This window comes from Apium graveolens, chromosome 10 (genome assembly GCF_009905375.1).
Source record: "Apium graveolens cultivar Ventura chromosome 10, ASM990537v1, whole genome shotgun sequence".
Taxonomy (NCBI): domain Eukaryota; kingdom Viridiplantae; phylum Streptophyta; class Magnoliopsida; order Apiales; family Apiaceae; genus Apium; species Apium graveolens.
In genome coordinates, this window is record NC_133656.1 from 43,497,413 (window position 1) to 43,518,944 (window position 21,532).

The window sequence follows — 21,532 nt, forward strand, 5'->3', positions numbered from 1 at the left end:
TTCGATTTTCGATGTCGAGGGAGTTTCAAAGGTGATTGTTTATAAGCTCGAGCAAGAGCATGGGACCATAGAAACAATGGACAGAATAGTAGATATTCGGGAGCGTGAAATGTGATGCTATAATACTTGATGTTGATAAATATACACATATGTTTTGTTCTCCTATGACAAACCTCTATAGTTCATAGGTAGATTCCAAGCCAGATATTTGTGGCAGTGTTTTTCATATACAATTCTCTTCAATTCGTTCTTTTCTCTCCTTTTCATTTTGTATAAGCTGAGAAGAACAACCCTTACAGAAGGGGAGGTATTGCCGAATGACTATCTATCTGTGTGATAGAAGCCTAGTAGGATACCACATGTTATTTAATTGCTTGTCAAGTACTAAGGCTGGCCACCTTCTGTACTAACTATGCAATAGAACAAGTGTTCATGATCATAGTGATCTCTCAATAAATTCTTTTACTTCTATATGATGAATCAAGCTTTCGAAGATAGAAGCAGCTAGAAAGGAAGTAGTATCAGTACGGTGGTATTCTGATTCTAACACGTTCGTGATACTAAGGTTGACGTGGTTATTAAAAGGTTATAGAACGCTAACGAGCAAAAGTGTAACCAGTTTAGTATTATGTACGGAAGATAGTAATGACTACAAACAGGAAAAGAATGGGTATTGCGAAGCAAAATCCATAGTGCTAGAAGCTATGATGAGAGTCTGTGCAATAGACTTGAATTAATTTAGAATGATCACTTAACGCGGATTGAGTTTTCTTACGACAATAGATCATATGTCATTATCGAGATGTCACCTTATAAGATCCTTGAGGGAAGACAATGTCGATCTCCCTTATGATATGATGATGTTGCAGAGCGCAAAATGCTTAGACCAGCAGTCGTCCAAAGGACCAAGGATATAATAGATTTAATCAGAGGACGACTGGTAGTAGCCCGAGATGGACATAAGAAGTATGTTGATTCGACACGAAAGGACAAAGGATAGGAAGTAGGGGACCTAGTGTTGTTATAGGTATTCCCTGGGAAAGGATGGATGAGGTTCCAAAAGAAAGGAAAGCTAAGCCCTCGAATTTTTGGACCCTTTGAAGTATTAAGACGTATTGGGAAGATTAGCATATGAGCTATCCCTACCCCCGAACCTGTAGCAAATTCATAACGTGTTCCACGTATCAATGTTAAGGAAGTATAATTCGGATGCCAGACAAATAGGGGCATATGAGCGCATAGACATGCAACCAGACGTAACTTATATGGAGCAACCAGGAAGGGTTATAGATTGAAAAGGGACAAGTGCTTGGGAGAAGGGCTATCAAACTAGTCAGAGTTTGATGGTAGAACCACAATGTGGGAAGATTGACTTGAGAGTTAGAAAGTGCAATGCTAAGAAAGTATCCTAATTCATTTTTCCTGATTCCGGGACGAAATCCTTTTAAGGAGGGGAGACTGTAATAACCCCAAATTTTTGAACTTTTAGTAACCCTTATGAATAGTGTTTTGCTGATTATGCTGAATAAGAAAACTTTCCATGCCACACTATATAGGGGTTCTTCTATTGTTATTCTGAGATCTTATTATTACTTTATATGGGATATAAGTGTATGTAAAGATCATCAAAATCCAAATTCGAACACTTTGATTTTTCCCGAAAATCCACCAAATACCGAAAGAATGGAGTATAAGGGAACATGATAAAAAGGATTTAAATTCAACGATTATAAGAGGGGATCATAAAAGGAATATAATGTATTGAGAAAGGTTAAGGGAACCCAAGTAATAAGATCCCGGGTATGATCCCTCAAACGATAAACGAAAACGAAAGTTAAGCGAACCGTACAACAGACCAGCGGTCATTAGCCAAGTAATTAGGAGCTAATCAAAGAGGTTAGTGAGGCTGATGTCATCAAACCAATAAGAAGAGGACAAGCATGGGAAGATGACATAAGAATGATGACCTAAGCATGACCAAAAAGGAAGGAAGGTTGGTTGATTATAAACCACACAAAATTCACCATGGTTAAAAGGTAATAAATCAAAACAAAAGTGGATCAACCAAGCCAAACAAATCAAAAAACACAAAAACAAAGTTGACTCTCATTATTCAAGAGAAGCTCTCGGCTTTTCTTGTTTTTCAAAGAGAAAAATTTCAAAATCCAAGATCCAACCATTGTTAAATTGCAAGGTAATTATCCAAGGTTCCTTATGATTAGTTATGGCTATCCTAGGAGTTTAAGCTCCAAATTCCTTCACAATCTCTTTCAATAAATCATTTAAGAAGAGAGTGAATAGTGTTTTCAAGAAATTTAAATTGTTTGATCTTGTGTTTTTGGTTAGATTAAGCTTTGGTAAGGACTTTCAAGGGTGATTCCAAGCTTCTTAGTTACTCTTACTCACCAAGGAAGGTATAATCTCTTAACCTTGAATTGTTATTGAATATTAAGAGCTTATTATGAGTAGGATAGTTCATGAGAAGCATGGTGATTGAATATGTAGAGATTAGTTGGTTTTGTGATGTTTTTGGAGTTGTAAATCTTGGTTATTAGTTAATGAACTTAAGAATAGTTTTAGTTCATGTTTGAGAATAATATAAATTGGAAAACTTGAGGTGTTGGGGCTGTTGTAGTGATGTATGGATGGAGTTTGGTTGTATGGTTGAATTGTGATTGAATTGTGGTTGATTTGGAGTAGGATAAAATTTGGTGATCGCGTAAACATAGCCGTCGTAATGCCCGATTTACTTTAGACTGTTTTTGTTCTTAACATCAGGACCCATGAACTCACTTTTAGGTTTTGACCATTGCCATGATTCGATAGTTCATGTTACGAGCTTCGTTTTGATATGTGGTTCGCTTGAATTCGATGTACGGTTTAGGAAAAATGACCGTTTTAAGTAACGACGTTTCGCGAATGAACCATTACCCCTCTCCTTACTTTAAACCCTTGGTTAAGACCCTTAAATGACTAATTGGAGTATGAAACAATTATGTAAAGTGGATTAGGCAGTTGGTAGAGTACTCGCTAAAGAATTGCTTTAAAACTCTTAATTGTTAATTTATTAAAAATGGTGGAGCCGAGGGTACTCGAGCGACTTAAGAGAATCATTAAGCGCAAAGCGAGCGTTAGAGTCTAATTGGTTAAAGTATAGATTCTTAAGAGAATTTGGTTTAATTCCAACTTTTATGTGGTTTATAGGTTACCAGACTCATCCCAGGACTTTTACCACCCCAGTCGCTCAGGCAAGTTTTCTACCCGTTATACTGTTGTTGTGATGTATATATGTATATGCATTATCTTGTGATAGATGCATGTTGGTTAATTAGCAAATTTTGCGATATATTGAAGCATTCTGATATGGTATATATATGCATGTCTGTTTCGTAATCTGGTTATCTATCTGTTACAACCGGTATTTTCGTGTAATATTATTTGTGGATTTGGTATAATATTAAAGTCAAATGAAAATATATTCAATGATTGTACGCTAGTGTGAGTGAAAATTTCTGCATTATAAATTTGCTTTGTGTAGTACGTGATTTTTCAAAGCAAGAGTTTATTTAATTTCTTTATTTTTGATTTATGAGGAATATTCTAAGCCTTGGAAAATTTTTCTTTTAAAAGGTATTTTGTTCACAAATTTTGAAAATGATTTTATAAAGTCTCTAAAAATCCAAGTTATTTTATGGTATAAATTTTATAATTTTTGAACTTGTATTTTATTTTATAAAAATAAATCATTATAAATTCTAGTTGTCATATTTAGCAAATTACAAGAAAGCCCTTGCATGCAAACCACCCTCTCATTCTTTTCAAGGACAAAGAGGACAATTCCAACCCCACTAACTCTTATTTCTCTAGCCAATTTCCTTCTTTACCCTTGCATGCAAAATGCACCAAGTATAAGTGGAGGGATAGACTTGTCAATTCTCCTTTCCACTCACATTTTGTCAAATCAAATACCATAAAAACAAGCAAAGACATGATCATTTTTACTATCACCCACACCTCACTCTCTCCTCCCTTCCCTTCTCCCTCACTCTCGGCCCTCCCTCTCTCACTCTCGGGTTTAGCCGATAACCAACCCCCCCTCCCCATTTTTCTTCATTTCTCCACCAAGCTTCTACTCTTTATACAAGTAAATGTTATCTCCCATACCATGATCATTCATATTTCAAAGAGTTTTGAGTAGAAAGTTTAAGTTTAAGGGTTGCATGTAAAGGTTTTAGTGAAACTCAAAATACAATCTTGATTCTTATGGATTTAAGGTTGTTTTTGAGAGGACTACAATGAATGGATAAGTGCCAAGTCATGAGAAGGAAACTCTTGATGATTTAATGGCCAGTTCCATCCATTTCATTCGGCCATGACCATATGGGAGCCGAATGAATGGTCCTTGAAATCATTCTTGTTGTTTTGATCAATTTTTGCATGTTTATGTGATAATGACTTGAATTTTATGGTAAAAATTTGATAAAACTCCTTGCATGCTAAGTGATCATCTAGGTATACCTTATGCTAGGCTTGCATGTCAATTTTAAGATGGAATATATGTAGAAAATGTGTTGTTTTGGTTTGAAAAACCCGAAGGCATGCATGCATGAGGATTTCTCTTAGAATGTTGTAAGATTTTGATCATTTGGAAAGATTTTGTTAGTGAGACTTAATTTCAGTAGGTATAATGTGTTAATATTGATTTATGCTTCTTGTTGCATGGTAATAATTCGTGATTATCTTTTATAAAAATGCATACCTTGTTGTTTCAAAAGCATGAAGATTTGTGATTTGTGAAGTGTACATTCCCTTGTTTTGCCATAATTGTACCTTAGGTAAGGATGATCTCACCCAAGGTTATTTTGAGAATAAGGGAGTTAGTTCAGTAGATTACCATGTTTAAGTCTTGGTTTGAGTATTGGGTTGTTGGTAGTTGAGTTTGTCAAGTCAAAACCTTGGAGAATGAGAGTTATAGTTTCTGCAGAAAATCAGTTTAGTACCCTGAGGTTTAGAGTGAGTTTTGACCATGTCATTGGTGTGCACTTTGAGGCCCAAGCCACCATAAGTTAGTATTGGGAGTATATAAAAGGTTTTAGGAGTTGGTTGGAGGTTTGCATGTCTTTTGGTTAGGTGCACAAGTAGAATAACAAAATCTGTCCAGCAGGGGACAGTTTTGTTGCAACTTAGAAATAGGGAGATTTGACCATGTCATGGGTAGGCCCTCATTAGGCCCAATTGGGCCTTAGTTAGAGGGTGTGTCAGAGAAGTTTTTCCAACCATAGTTCATAGGATATGAGTTAGAACCATGTGTCACAAGTTAATTCAAGTCAGGGCATTTTCTGCCCAGAAAAATAGGGGAACCTTGGACTTTTAGCTTAGGCCCAAGAAGGCCCAAGCCAGGCCCTTAAGCCACATCAAGCTTGTGAGATGCCCTTAGGTCAGGAGAGTCTTGTGTAAAAGTTTTGAAGGAAAACTTGTAGTTTAAGAGTGTCTAATGCACTCAAGAAACTATAGTTGTCATTCTGAAATTTGCACCAGTGAGCACTTTCACTTATCACCTAGTTTTAGAACACTTAGGAGTAAGTATTAGGTCGACCACCACAGTTGTAAGATGGTATAAGGTCAGTAGAGCAAAAGTCAAGTGAGGGTCAATAGGTTTTGGATAATTTAGGAAAGGCACATCGAGTTAGGGAGCCAAAATTTGAAGACTTTGTCTAGTTTAGCGACCAAGTGACTTAAGTGGTGAGTCGAGATCATCCAAGCCTAGTGTTGCATTATGATATATATGGTGTTATTTGGTGTTAATATATGATATGTGAATATGTGGCTATGTGTGGGCAATTGTAATTTAAAAATGAATATAAATTAAGTGTGTATAGGCCTAAGTGCCATCCGTGTTTAATTTCGGATTGTAAATAGGTTAAGTTAGTGAGAATATATTATAATGAGGATTATTATTTATGTAGGATCTCGAGACGAGGGAAAACTTGCCATAAAAGTCGAGTGAAGCTCCAGTTGTTGCTCCTACCAGTCAGACCAGACCAGCCTATCTCAAGGCAAGTGATTCAACTTGACCTTCGTATTTACTATAAACAGTTCATATATATCGATGCAATTATCCTGAGTCATTTTGATATGTTTAAATCAAGCGTATCTCTCGCTTATCTTTGAATTACATAGAAATGTTGTGGCGCCCTCCAAACCCGGGTCAGAAGTTTGGGGTCCATAACACATACTCAATATATAAACCTGTATATAAATTATTATTTGCAATGACCCTACTTTATATAACCACGGACCGCAACAGGTTAAAGTATGAAAACAAGCCACAACCTTAACTTTTATTACATCGTACCAAATCCCAACTAATTTAATTTACAACTGATATAAAATTATTCTTACAACCTTACTATCTCACTACTGCAATAAGCTCCTGCTAGCTCGATCAACCATAATCTGGAATCCTAGCTCGAACATTGAACTGTGAAACCTCGCTATCAACTGTATCCTTTGTAACTGTAGCATACATAAAAAGATTTGCAAGAGTGAGCTAACTAGCTCAGCAAGGCATATCATTATTCACTGAGGTTAAACAATAATAAACAAGATGATTCAAAGGAATCAAGTTTCTTATTAAACAACCAATAGAATTGGATATTTATTTTAAGTTTTTAAAACCAAGGTTAGGCTGCTGATCAGTCACGCACTAACCCCGAGCAAAGCACACAACATTGCTCTAACTACTGGATCCAAGGCACACATTGGCCTAACTTGACCATTGATATGGTCTGGCCACGAATCTGGTCTACACAAAGAAAAGTATCCAATTCTAAAGCAGTTCAATATGATAAACAACAGAATTCAATAAAACCTGATCATAATCAATAACAATAAAACTTTTGCATAAAAGCATGGTAAAAATTCATGGTTACTGAAAGGGTATGTCAAAGTACATGAAAGAAGTGGCCTCCACCCTGCAGGACAATCGGGTATTAGATGAATAATGTTTTTACAGGGTTTTAATACTTTGATGTCACAAGGTATGGTTAAGTATAAAAGTTTCTGCATGTTTAAAACAATTTTGTTCCAGTGTTTGGTATGTGATGGTTATATATTTGTGGAGTAGTATCGTATATGTGTGGTTTAATATTTGGTAAATCAACCAGAAATGGTTCACAAAGATTAAGGTTTACAGCTCAAGATCAAATGATGTGGCTCAGGTTCAAGGCTGAAGGATTCAAAGTATTTCCAATATAAAACAGAGCTATTTTGAGTATTAACAATATGTCACAAGAGAATTTAGAAATATTTGCAATATATCTTGAGAAAGGTTTAGAAGTACTTGCCTTATCATAATCGATTTCAACTTCACTTGTACTTATCTACTGACTCCATTCAACAATCACTCGTCTGCTTTTCTTATGCCTCGCTTCTATTCTCTGATTACTTGCTGTATTTTCTACATGACAATTCTATTTTCTGATCACCTGCTTCCTTTTCTTACGCCTTGCTTATTCTGCTAGGCATTATAAATATCTATCAATATTTAACTCATACGATTCTATTCGACATATACTTCTATCTACCCTTCGTTTCACCCAAATCCGATTAACGGATTGAAAGTTATGCTATAAACAAGTAATCACCTAATATATAGATCGACAGTCAACCAATAAGTCACATATAACACATAGCACGTCATATAATCAGTGATATATCACTTATAAAGAAGTCTCAGGTCATAAACAGGCTTTCAGGTAATAAAAATGATTTTTAAAACATTTTTCAGAATTAAAACGGGTCGTGGGGATCAATTTCAGAGTAATAAACAGGGTTCGATTGGCCACATCTGGCTTCGAAACAATTTTATAATAATTTTCGAGCCTTAGAAATAATTTACAATAATATTTTAAAGCTCGAAACTATTTTTCGGAATTTTTAAATCATTTTTTAATAATTAAATCTAATTAAATAATTAATTAAAATCAATTAATAATTAATTAAATCAATTAATCAATTAATTTTTGAATTAATTGACTAATTAATCAATTAAAAATTAACTGAAATTAATTAAATAATTAATTCAAATTTATTTTTGGATTAAAAATAATTTTTGGAATTAAAATAATGATTTTTGAAATTAAAATAATCATTTTCGGATTTTTCTGAAATTAGAAACAATTTTGAAAATAATTTATAAAAAGAAATCTAAATTTTAAAAGAATTTAAAACAGGAATCCAGAATTTGTAAAATTCAAGAAATTTCAGGTACTAACTTGCAAAAACGCCAAAAATAACTTTGATTTAGGGATATTCTGGATCAAAACCGGGTTTTTAATAAAAAGAAACGGGTCAGGAACCGGGTCGCCGGGTCGGGATGAACCGCCGGACGAACCCAGAATTCGGTGACCCTTTCCGGATTCCGGTGACCTCAATCGGGGTCGAAAACAACCTCGTTTGATCTATTTTTCAATGCAAAATCAGTCTAAGCATTTCCAGAAGCCTAACCATTCAACAATCTGTCCACAACAATCATTTAATCAATTTTTCGGCCAAAACACGAAAAACTCCGGCGAGAACTTCAAACAACAACTCCGTTCAATCTAGAAATCGTCTGATAACATGTTATATACGATTAGATTGCAAATTTTAAGGTGAACAAAACCCACCCCTTTAGAACTTCTGATAATACCTAAATAAGAAACCCCCAATTTTAATCAAGAACATTCAAACAAATATAAACCCTAATTATACAATTCGAGAATCAAACCCTAATTTGAACATGTTATTGAACTCCAAATTCGAAGTATAATATACCAAAATGATCAGGAAAACAAGCTCTACAACATACAATCATCAAATCATTCAAACAACCATCCGTACAAAAATTCATAGTTTAAATACCAAGAAATTCGAATATGAATAATTAAATAGAAAATCACCTGATGTTTCTGGGTTGAAATTGATGGAAGATTTGGATTCTAGATTTCAGTAGCTTCGTTTTGAGTATATGTACGCCAAAATCGGATATCGATAACGCCTCCGAATTTGTGTTTGATTATGAAAAACATAATATAATTATAGTATTTTCTCTGTAAAAACTCTGTAAATGCTATTTGTAAATGATTTTCCGGTATAAAATAAAATACGGTAGAGGCTATTTATAATTACGGAAAATTAGTATCCCGTTGGATCATTCCGGATATAAAACGGTACGTTTATTTATAAAAGCTGATCCAAACGGTACCGATTTTCGAGATAATTATCCAAATCAGTACAATTTGTACTACGGTCTTGGTCTCAGCGCCTGGTTTCACGTATTACGAGGTGATAATTATGATATTTTAATAAAAAGCTCTCGTTTATCGAAAATACGAGTTTTATTGATTTACCGAAACGAATAATGTATCGAAAATATTGCGCCGGGACCCGCGCAGGACAAACCGTACGCCGGATTGAAAAAGTCGAAACACGGAAAATGCTTGGAATATTGCGATTAGGTTAGGAAGGAGTTCTCGGAAGAGTTTCGGGTTCTAAAAACGTAAAAACGAATAACGGTGGTTGGTTCCCGTTTTTATAAAATAGATTTTAAATACCCGGAAAAAGATTTTATAAAATCCATATGATTCTTATAAATTCATAAATCAACATAAAAATAATTAGGAAGATATGACAATTATCTGTATTTTATTTTGGACATATGAAAATTAAAATACTCAACTAATAATATTTTTAAACATCCAACACATTTAACACTTAACCAATAATTCACAGAATAGATACTGAACACATATAATAATTATTTAATAGCAAAAATAATTACACGATATATCCCGGATATTACATCCTTCCCCCCTTAAAAGGATTCTGTCCTCAGAATCTCCTAAGAAAATAAATGAGGGTACCTTTCTTTCATATTTTTTTTTTCTTAACTCCCAGGTTGACTCTTCAACCTTTGGGTTTTCCACAATACTCTTACTAACATCATTACTTTATTCCTCAATACTTTCTCTCTTTCCTCTAGAATCTCTATTGGACTTTTTACATATGACAAATCTTCCTGGAGCTTTATTGGCTCCTATTCTATTACATGCTTGGAGTCTGGATTATACCTCTTAAGCATCAAGTATGTGAAAAACATTGTGAATTTGCTCCATGTGTGGAGGTAACGACAACTCGTAAACTACTTTACCAACGTGCTTTAAAATGTCAAAAGGTCTGTCATATCTTGGGCTCGGTTTTCCTTTCTTTCCAAACCTCGTTAATCCCTTCCACGGTGATACTTTTAGTAATATCAAATTCCCTTCTTCGAATTCCATATCTTTCCTTGATTAATCTGCATATTTCCTTTGACTATCTTGTGCTGCTATCAATCTTTTCTAGATAACTTTAATAGCTTCCTTTGTCTGCTACACTAATTTAGGTCCAAGTACTTTGCGTTCTCTTACTTCATCCCAATACACTGGAGATCCGTATTTGCATCCCTAAAGGGCTTCATGGAGTGGCATCCCAACACTGGCGTGATATTTGTTGCTGTAAGCAAATTCTACCAGAGGTAAATGCTCGTCCCAACTTCTTCTAACATCAATAGAACACACGTGCAACATGTCCTCGATTATCTGGATCGTTCTTTTACTCTGGCCGTCCGTCTGCGGTTGGTACGACCGGTTGGTAAGCCGTACTCATATTCAGTCTCGTTCCCAAACATCCTTGAAAACTCTCCCATAATCTTGAATTAAATCTTGGATCTTGACCGGATACGATGGACACAGGAACTCCATGACGAACTACGATTTCCTTTGAGTACTGATTTGTTCGGTGAAAATCTCCTATTTATAGACAGAAAATGAGCTGACTTGGCAAATCTATACATTATAATTCAAATGGTATCATGATTAACTTTTGTGATTGGTAACCCCAACTATGAAATTCATGGTGATATGCTCCCACTTCCACTCTGGAACCTCTAATGACTATAGCAATCCACTTGATCTTTGATGCTCTACTTTAACTCTGTTGACATATATAACATCTGCTAATTCATTCCGTAATTTCCTGCTTCATATCTAACCACCTATAATTTCCTTTAAATCTCTATACATTTTGGTACTCCCTGAATGGATTGAATACCTCGAATTATGAACTGCCTGTAAAATTTCATCCTTCAATTCCGTCCCTGGTGGAATCCAAATTCTAGAAGAAAGCCTAAGAATACCTTGATCATCCTTTTCGCGTGCACAATTTTTCACCTACTAAATGATTTATATCCTGATCCATTATCTCTTCCTGACACTTCTTTATCTTTTCTTACAATTCTGATTGAAAAGTTATACTTATACATTCTTACTCCTTTTTAGATCATGAACTCTGACCTCCAATTCCAACTGCTAGAATTCCATAGATAATTCCGCTAGTATAGTCTCTATGTTCATTCTCCCTCCTTCTTACCCATCTCTTGCCACTACATTTGCTTTTCCTCGGGAGTTCATACTTCAAACTCTTATGGTCCGTATATATCTTCATCTTTCTCTATACTTATAATATTTCCCAATCTTTCAAAACAAATATTATGGTTGCTTTTAATTCCCAGTTGTGAGTAGGGGTACTTCCGCTCATAAGGTTTCGGTTGTCTGGATGCATATGCAATAACGATATTACTTTGCATCAACACACATCCTATTCCCTTACGAGAAGTATCACTATAAACTATCAAATCTCCCTGATTCTTTTAAAGTGATAAAATAGGTGTTGTAATCATTCTTTCATTTAACTCCACAAAATTTTCTTCATCCTTCTCCAATTCATATATCTTTCTTGCTTTTCCTGGTTAACCTCATCCAAAATATTGCAACTTTCAAGAATCTTGCACAATCTCTGATAATAACTGGTCCACGATAAAACTTCTTACTTTTGTTGGTACCTCTGGTTTTTCTTCATTCATACTATCTTTAAACTCTTCTGCTGAATCCTCTTTCTATCTCCTCCTTACTGACTGTCTATACTAAGAATTATACTTCCTGCCATTAAAGTTTTCACCTGGTAAACTTTTTATACCGCTTCTTCCTTCTTTGACTCCTCAGCTATCATTGTATAGGTTGCATGGTTCTTCTTAAGTAACACAAGTACGTCTTATCCAGATTCCTCCTTCAAAATTCTACTTGCCAAATTTAAATATCACTGGTATATCAGTTCATCCAACTAACATTTCTAGAATTTTGTAACAACAGTACTGACTTCTGAAAATTATCTTTGATATGTCCATAAGTTAAATTTTCACTTGGTAATATACCCAGTCTTAAATTAATCTTATAGAAATACCTTACTTCGCTCATTTAATTACACAAATCATTGGTTCGAGGTAACAGATATCTGCTTTTGAGAGTAAATTTGTTGAGCTTTCGCTACCACATAATCTCACCCTTCCATCCTTTTTATTAACACATCGTGCCGGTGCATTTTAGGGGGTACGCTAGGTCTAGTTGCTTTTTCTTCTAATCATCTCATGCGTTTGCTCTGGTAACTTCTTCATTTTATCTGGTGCCATTCTGTACGGGGCTATGAACACTGGCTTCATTTCAAGTGCTAAATCAATCATAAACACATTTTCTTTATGTAAAGGAAATATTGGTAACTTATCTGGAAATATATCTTGGGACTGTAAAATCTTCAAGTTCGGTTTGCCCCGGACTCTTAGTTATAATCGTCATAGCACTTATATTTTGGTCACTGTAACCTTAAATCGTTCTTAACAAATTCTTTACTTTCCTTTGTCCTTTAAACTTCTTCATGTTTTCATTTGGCGTCTTCAGAACTATCTTCCATCACGACGGTCTACCTGGGCATCACACTTGAATAGTTAATCCACTCTTGAAAATAATGTCAAATCCTCTTATCTCAAATGATATCAATTCTTCGCAGCTTATTGCAAGAAATATCGATTCCGCCATTGGTACTTACTTATTCAATAACTGCACGTTCTTTACTTGCTAGTCCTTTAGTCATCAACATATTGATTCGACAGGATAATTCATCTTATCAATAAAACTTTGAGAAATATATGATCAAATTGCTCCCACATCTTTCAATACTTTAACGCATAAGGTATCTGCGATAATCTTCCGCATTATCATATCCATTTTTTTAATAACATATTTCTCAGGAAAATCACAAATTCTCGTTCTCGGAGATGTATTCCTTATTAAAGTAGATTCCCTTGACTCGTAATATATTCCTGGCTAGGGCCAGTGATTCGTAATTCTCACTATATGCCCTTGTTTCCTTTCCATGCATGAGAGATAGATGAGACTTTGCCCGCTGGGTGTATAATATATTGACTTTTATTTGAAAAGCTCTCGCAAGAACAACGATACAACGAAACAACTAGAAGAATTCAAAATTTTAATAAACTTAGAGTTGAAAAGAAAGAAGAAATAATGATTAGAATAGGAATGAGACAACCACATTGGTACTTAAGATGGCCAGTCTTTCATACCGTATGACATACAACACATGATTAGGTGGCGTCCCACCCAACTCTTCATTATTCCGACAAAGCGTCTCATCATAACACTGTTTGTCCCAATCAGAAAGCAAAATCCGAGGGGAACAATTAAATTTGAAAGGAATGCAAAATCCTCCGTTTTGATATCACCAAAAAGAATTTGTTAAGAAAAGGAGTTCATACACTTTTAGGAACTTAAAAGGAATATATGCTGAAATGTTGAGGACGAGAATGATACCATTGGTCACTATCCACATTGCACTTGTATTCATTTTTCGAGCTTGCTCGATCATTTCCCAATTGTATCACATAACAACTTTAGAAGTATGCTAAGATTGCCTTCGCAACTAAGCATGATGGTAGATTCTTACTTGTTAAGTCTCGCGTCTGTAACGTCGTACCTACACGTATAATACTTTAACAATTCAATTATAATGGCGTTCTTATCAGATAACTTTGAGTTTCCACTTTTTAATTTGGAATAACCATGAATCATTCAACATAGCGATCATTTTATTAATAATATTCTTCCTTTAGAAAAGTCTGAAAATTTTCTCAATCTTCTTCGATCATACTCAGGCTTCCGTTTAATTAATGAATTCTTCGAATTAACAATACTGAATCTGAAACAACATCCTTCCAGATAATCCGGGTCCTTTAACAAACAAGAAACTCAAGTAGTAACTTGACAACCAAGGTTTAAAACTTATTTTATTCAAAAAGGCCTTTGGAAATTTTGTGAGGAAAATCTTTTTCGAAAATTTGTTAAAAATTTTGAAAATTTTGAAAATCACACCTCCGGTTGTCCTTACTGTATGAGTTGGTTGTTGTCCTTCTTATGACCAGATACCAAGTTAAAGAAACAATCACTCAAGGGTCCATTCACTTCCATTTATCTCCTTTCCTTCATTGGGGTCTATTATTCTCCGTAATTAAATGAAAACTTCCGCTATCGTTGCACGTTATCTTATTCGTAACTTCACATTAAGGCTCCCATACTGGTAGTATCCCCGTTAACCCCTTTGTAATCATTAAGTAGAACAGACTATCCAATAGTCAATAAGTCAGCTAATGTCGCATCATCTTGTTAGAATATATATATCATATCATTACAACACCATTTCCTAATTTCGAGAAATCTTCAGATCCCTAATCTCCTCTAACTCTCCCTCTTTAACACTTATCTACTCCATTCCACAAACTAGTCATGAGTGGCCTAATTACCAATAGCTTCTTGTAATCTGATAACAGCCATCCTCCAGAACACTTGAATCTTCTTTCTAAACTCCTTTCTCACCTTGATTTGTATCTCAATACTCACCATTTACTGCAGCTATCGTGTCCCTTCTCGCAAATGATGTTATTTCATTGGAAAGGTTTTTAAACTAAGGATATAGAATATAGTATATAGTAAAAAGAAAGGATATATTCATGGTTGAATGTTTAAAAGAACAAGAATAAGCAAATGAAGGTTCTTGAATAGGTAGTCCCGTATCGAGAAATGATAGAATAGCGCTGAATAACTTGGAGAGGCGCAACTGTTATAACAGAAAGTAATACCGCTAATACTGATGGAAGAACAAGGCGCAAATCGAATCTGGGAGAAGATGACGATCCTTAAACGAAAGGCTCCAAATGATCAGTTGATGCAGGGAAATCAAGATCTGCCATTGTCATTGCCTGGATATCACGTCGCTAGTTGAGAATCCCGAATCGCAACACGACCCGTGCCGAAGACCTACTATACATTCGCACTCAAACTCACGATAACCTATCTTTCTATTTCCTATTCCTAATCCTAACCCTCTACCCAATCCTGACAATATAGGCTTGTTTCAGTGACTTATAACCTGTAGCTCTGATACCAACCTGTGGCGCCCTCTAAACCCGGGTCAGAAGTTTGGGGTCCATAACACATACTCAATATATAAACCTGTATATAAATTATTATTTGCAATGACCCTACTTTACATAACCACGGACCGCAATAGGTTAAAGTATGAAAACAAGCCACAACCTTAACTTTTATTACATCGTACCAAATCCCAACTAATTTAATTTACAACTGATATGAAATTATTCTTACAACCTTACTATCTCACTACTGCAATAAGCTCCTGCTAGCTCGATCAACCATAATCTGGAATCCTAGCTCGAACATTGAACTGTGAAACCTCACTATCAACTGTATCCTTTGTAACTGTAGCATACATAAAAATATTTGCAAGAGTGAGCTAACTAGCTCAGCAAGTCATATCATTATTCACTGAGGTTAAACAATAATAAATAAGATGATTCAAAGGAATCAAGTTTCTTGTTAAACAACCAATAGAATTGGATATTTATTTTAAGTTTTTAAAACCAAGGTTAGGCTGCTGATCAGTCACGCACTAACCCCGAGCAAAGCACACAGCATTGCTCTAACTACTGGATCCAGGGCACACATTGGTCTAACTTGACCATTGATATGGTCTGACCACGAATCTGGTCTACACAAAGAAAAGTATCCAATTCTAAAGCAGTTCAATATGATAAACAACAGAATTCAATAAAACCTGATCATAATCAATAAAAATAAAACTTTTGCATAAAAGCATGGTAAAAATTCATGGTTACTGAAAGGGTATGTCAAAGTACATGAAAGAAGTGGCCTCCAGCCTGCTGGACAATCGGGTATTAGATGAATAATGTTTTTACAGGGTTTTAATACTTTGATGTCACAAGGTATGGTTAAGTATAAAAGTTTCTGCATGTTTAAAACAATTTTGTTCCAGTGTTTGGTATGTGATGGTTATATATTTGTGGAGTAGTATCGTATATGTGTGGTTTAATATTTGGTAAATCAACCAGAAACGGTTCACAAAGATTAAGGTTTACAGCTCAAGATCAAATGATGTGGCTCAGGTTCAAGGCTGAAGGATTCAAAGTATTTCCAATATAAAACAAAGCTATTTTGAGTATTAACAATATGTCACAAGAGAATTTAGAAATATTTACAATATATCTCGAGAAAGGTTTAGAAGTACTTACCTTATCATAATCGATTTCAACTTCACTTGTACTTATCTACTGACTCCATTCAACAATCACTCGTCTGCTTTTCTTATGCCTCGCTTCTATTCTCTGATTACTTGCTGTATTTTCTACATGACAATTCTATTTTCTGATCACCTGCTTCCTTTTCTTACGCCTTGCTTATTCTGCTAGGCATTATAAATATCTATCAATATTTAACTCATACGATTCTATTCGACATATACTTCTATCTACCCTTCGTTTCACCCAAATCCGATTAACGGATTGAAAGTTATGCTATAAACAAGTAATCACTGAATATATAGATCGACAGTCAACCAACAAGTCACATATAACACACAGGACGTCATATAATCAATGATATATCACTTATAAAGAAGTCTCAGGTCATAAACAGGCTTTCAGGTAATAAAAATGATTTTTAAAACATTTTTCAGAATTAAAACGGGTCGTTGGGATCAATTTCAGAGTAATAAACAGGGTTCGATTGGCCACATCTGGCTTCGAAACAATTTTATAATAATTTTCGAGCCTTAGAAATAATTTACAATAATATTTTAAAGCTCGAAACTATTTTTCGGAATTTTTAAATCATTTTTTAATAATTAAATCTAATTAAATAATTAATTAAAATCAATTAATAATTAATTAAATCAATTAATCAATTAATTTTCGAATTAATTGACTAATTAATCAATCAAAAATTAAGTGAAATTAATTAAATAATTAATTCAAATTTATTTTTGAATTAAAAATAATTTTTGGAATTAAAATAATGATTTTTGAAATTAAAATAATCATTTTCGGATTTTTCTGAAATTAAAAACAATTTTGAAAATAATTTATAAAAAGAAATCTAAATTTTAAAAGAATTTAAAACAGGAATCCAGAATTTGTAAAATTCTGGAAACTTCAGGTACTAACTTTGATTTAGGGATATTCTGGATCAAAACCGGGTTTTTAATAAAAAGAAACGGGTCAGGAACCGGGTTGCCGGGTCGGGATGAACCGCCGGACGAACCCAGAATCTGGTGACCCTTTCCGGATTCCGATGACCTCAATCGGGGTCGAAAATAACCTCGTTTGATCTATTTTTCAATGCAAAATCAGTCTAAGCATTTCCAGAAGCCTAACCATTCAACAATCTGTCCACAACAATCATTTAATCAATTTTTCGGCCAAAACACGAAAAACTCCGGCGAGAACTTCAAACAACAACTCCGTTCAATCTAGAAATCGTCTGATAACATGCTATATACGATTAGATTGTAAATTTTAAGGGGAACAAAACCCACCCCTTTAGAACTTCTGATAATCCCTAAATAAGAAACCCCCAATTTTAATCAAGAACATTCAAACGAATATAAACCCTAATTATACAATTCGAGAATCAAACCCTAATTTGAACATGTTATTGCACTCCAAATTCGAAGTATAATATACCAAAATGATCAGGAAAACAAGCTCTACAACATACAATCATCAAATCATTCAAACAACCATCCGTACAAAAATTCATAGTTTAAATACCAAGAAATTCGAATATAAATAATTAAATAGAAAATCACCTGATGTTTCTAGGTTGAAATTGATGGAAGATTTGGATTCTAGATTTCAGTAGCTTCGTTTTGAGTATATGTACGCCAAAATCGGATATCGATAACGCCTCCGAATTTGTGTTTGATTATGAAGAACATAATATAATTATAGTATTTTCTCTGTAAAAACTCTGTAAATACTGTTTGTAAATGATTTTCCGGTATAAAATAAAATACGGTATAGGCTATTTATAATTACGGAAAATTAGTATCCCGTTGGATCATTCCGGATATAAAACGGTACATTTATTTATAAAAGCTGATCCAAACGGTACCGGTTTTCGAGATAATTATCCAGATCAGTACAATTTGTACTACGGTCTTGGTCTCAGCGCCTGGTTACACGTATTACGAGGTGATAATTATGATAGTTTAATAAAAAGCTCTCGTTTATCGAAAATACGAGTTTTATTGATTTACCGAAACGAATAATGTATCAAAAATATTGCGCCGGGACCCGCGCAGGACAAACCGTACGCCAGATTGAAAAAGTCGAAACACGGAAAATGCTCGGAATATTGCAATTAGGTTAGGAAGGAGTTCTCGGAAGAGTTTCGGGTTCTAAAAACGTAAAAACGAATAACGGTGGTTGGTTCCCGTTTTTTTAAAATAGATTTTAAATACCCGGAAAAAGATTTTATAAAATCCATATGATTCTTATAAATTCATAAATCAACATAAAAATAATTAGGAAGATATGACAATTATCTGTATTTTATTTTGGACATATGAAAATTAAAATACTCAACTAATAATATTTTTAAACATCCAACACATTTAACACTTAACCAATAATTCACAGAATAGATACTGAACACATATAATAATTATTTAATAGCAAAAATAATTACACGATATATCCCGGATATTACAAAAGCCATGAACCCTCGGGTATGTATTGCAAGTAGTTCAAAAGTCTTTTCATGATAAGTTAAATGCCATGATAAAATAAAGAGTTGTTATATTACTTGATTGATCCTCTTGATTAACATGCTGATGATTCCTGAGTATTGATATCTCATCCTGATACTTGAACCCCTATAGAACCTTACCTTGAACTCTGATAGTCAGAAACTTACCAACATGATTCCTCATTGATTGATACCCTATTTCCTATCCTAAAGCTTGACAATTCTGATATATATATATATATACTTCCTGAGCTAGAGATCAATACCTTAACACCCATAGTATTCGTGAAGCTTATCTTCTTAATGATCCAACACCTGTACCTTGACGAGAAACCATTGCTTTGAGCCCAGTTTGGCATTACCCCTTCATATTATCCATTAGTCTCACCATATTTTCCTGTCCAAGTTCTAACATATGAAAACCTTTCGGTTATCCTAATAGAGTAAAGTTTTGTGAATCATGGCCCTGAGATTTAGTACCATATTTCCCATGTTTCGAGTTGATCTATAATCCCTTAATAAAAATATTTACTGTTAAAAGAGATTTTGTTACAATTCGGCATCAGCTTTTGAAATAAATAAAATGTGGGTTTTTCAGTCCCAAAGGGGGATAAATGTTTTCTTGAATAGTGGATCTGGACTGAGACGCGAGTCATTTCCACACTTATATTAGGCTTAAAAGTTGCCTAGGGATTCCCGTTAATATTTTAGAACCCAGCGAGGTTCGGGATTACTTCGCGGCTGATCACCGGCTGTAATCCGTAGCGTTATAAAATGATTTTGATTATGACATGATTTTAAAATTGTTTTGATACAAGCAAAATGATGCCATCTCATATAGTTTTATCTCTCGTTATCATTAGTTATATCTTTCCATTGTCATTCTTAAAAGTATATCTCAATTTATGTTTTATGTCGTACTGTTAGCACTTGTTGAGCATTCGGCTCACTCCTTGCTTTACCCTGATATTACAGCTAGCAGCTATGGTTAGATTCAAGCAGACTGCCCGTAAGACCTGTGATGCTGATGCTTATGTTCGAGCTCAGGTAGAATAAGTAATAATAGTTGTGTGAGGACTCGGTATTTGTAATCAGATGTAATAGTTGGTAGTGTTGGGCTGTTCCAAACCCTAAACTGTAAGATTTGGATTTGGTTGTGTATTCTTCATTAAAATGATGTAATAGCTATATTTATTTTGCTGTTTAAGTTGGGGGTGTGACAGGTTTTGGTATCAGAGCTACGGTTTAGAGTCCCTGGACAGCCCAAATAGGTTATAGGATTTGTGTGTAGGTTATATATATTATGCGAGAGAGTAGGTTAAGTAAATTATTATTAATACTCCTCTTATTGGTTGTCAGCAAAGGGCGCATTCCTCGTCATCCTCTGGGTCGGACGACACTATTGCTTTCTCCGTGTATGCTGAGTTGAGGCGCGAGTTCGACATGCTTCAGGGCAAGTATGACCGACTGATAGACCGACTGAAGAACGTGTATCCGGACAGCCGAAACTACGAATGGAAGCCCAAGGAGCAGATGACTGCGAGACTTGAGACCTTGGTTCAGTACGTTAACACTAAGCTTGAGGAGATGCCAGCACACCGGGACCGTACCAGCCAGTATGTCATTCAGATGGTGGCGGATGAGCTCCAGAGCATTGTGAAGACGCTTCGAGAGGAAAAGACTACCAAGCCCCGTTCAGATGGAGTGGAGCCTTAGTTCTTTCCATTTACCTTTCATGTTGTTGTACTATCAGACTCTATGGAATCCCCAGTTGTTTCCGTTTTTCTTTTAAATAAGCCTGTTATTCCTAGAAACAGACTATGTCCCAATCCTATGTATTGTGACCTTTAAAAATTTCAATAATTATGTTCTATTGTTCCATTTGCTCTCAACCGTTATTTTACATTTTTATATGCATCACCATATCTGCTTAATTTGGAAACTTGACCCCATATGTAAATCAGAATGCCATGTGATACCCTCGAATCATTTTATCATTCATATCTGTTTTGACACAACTCTTATTTCAGGATCATGCCTCCCAAAAAGAAGAACCCAACAACCACCTCCACCACAGACCCAAATATTCTTCGACTACTGGAAACTTTGCAACAGCAAACCAATGCTATAGCTCAACAACAACTAACTCTTCAACAACGAATTGAAAACCAAGATAACCGTGAGCCACACCAACCACCTGAACCACCAGTACCACCTAGACAAGTTGTCACTTTCAAGGCTTTTCAGAATGTGAATCCACCTGTATTTCATGATACCACTGATCCAGTGATAGCTAACACATGGATCAAGGAGATGGAAAGGGCTTTTGAGTTGGTACAGTTAGGAGACGATCAGAAGACGCCATATGCTACTTACTTCTTGAAGGGAGAAGTCATCTATTGGTGGGAATCAGTAAAGGCTATGGAAGTCACTCAGCAGGTTTCTTGGGAGAGATTTAAGAAGTTTTTTCTGGACAAGTATTACCC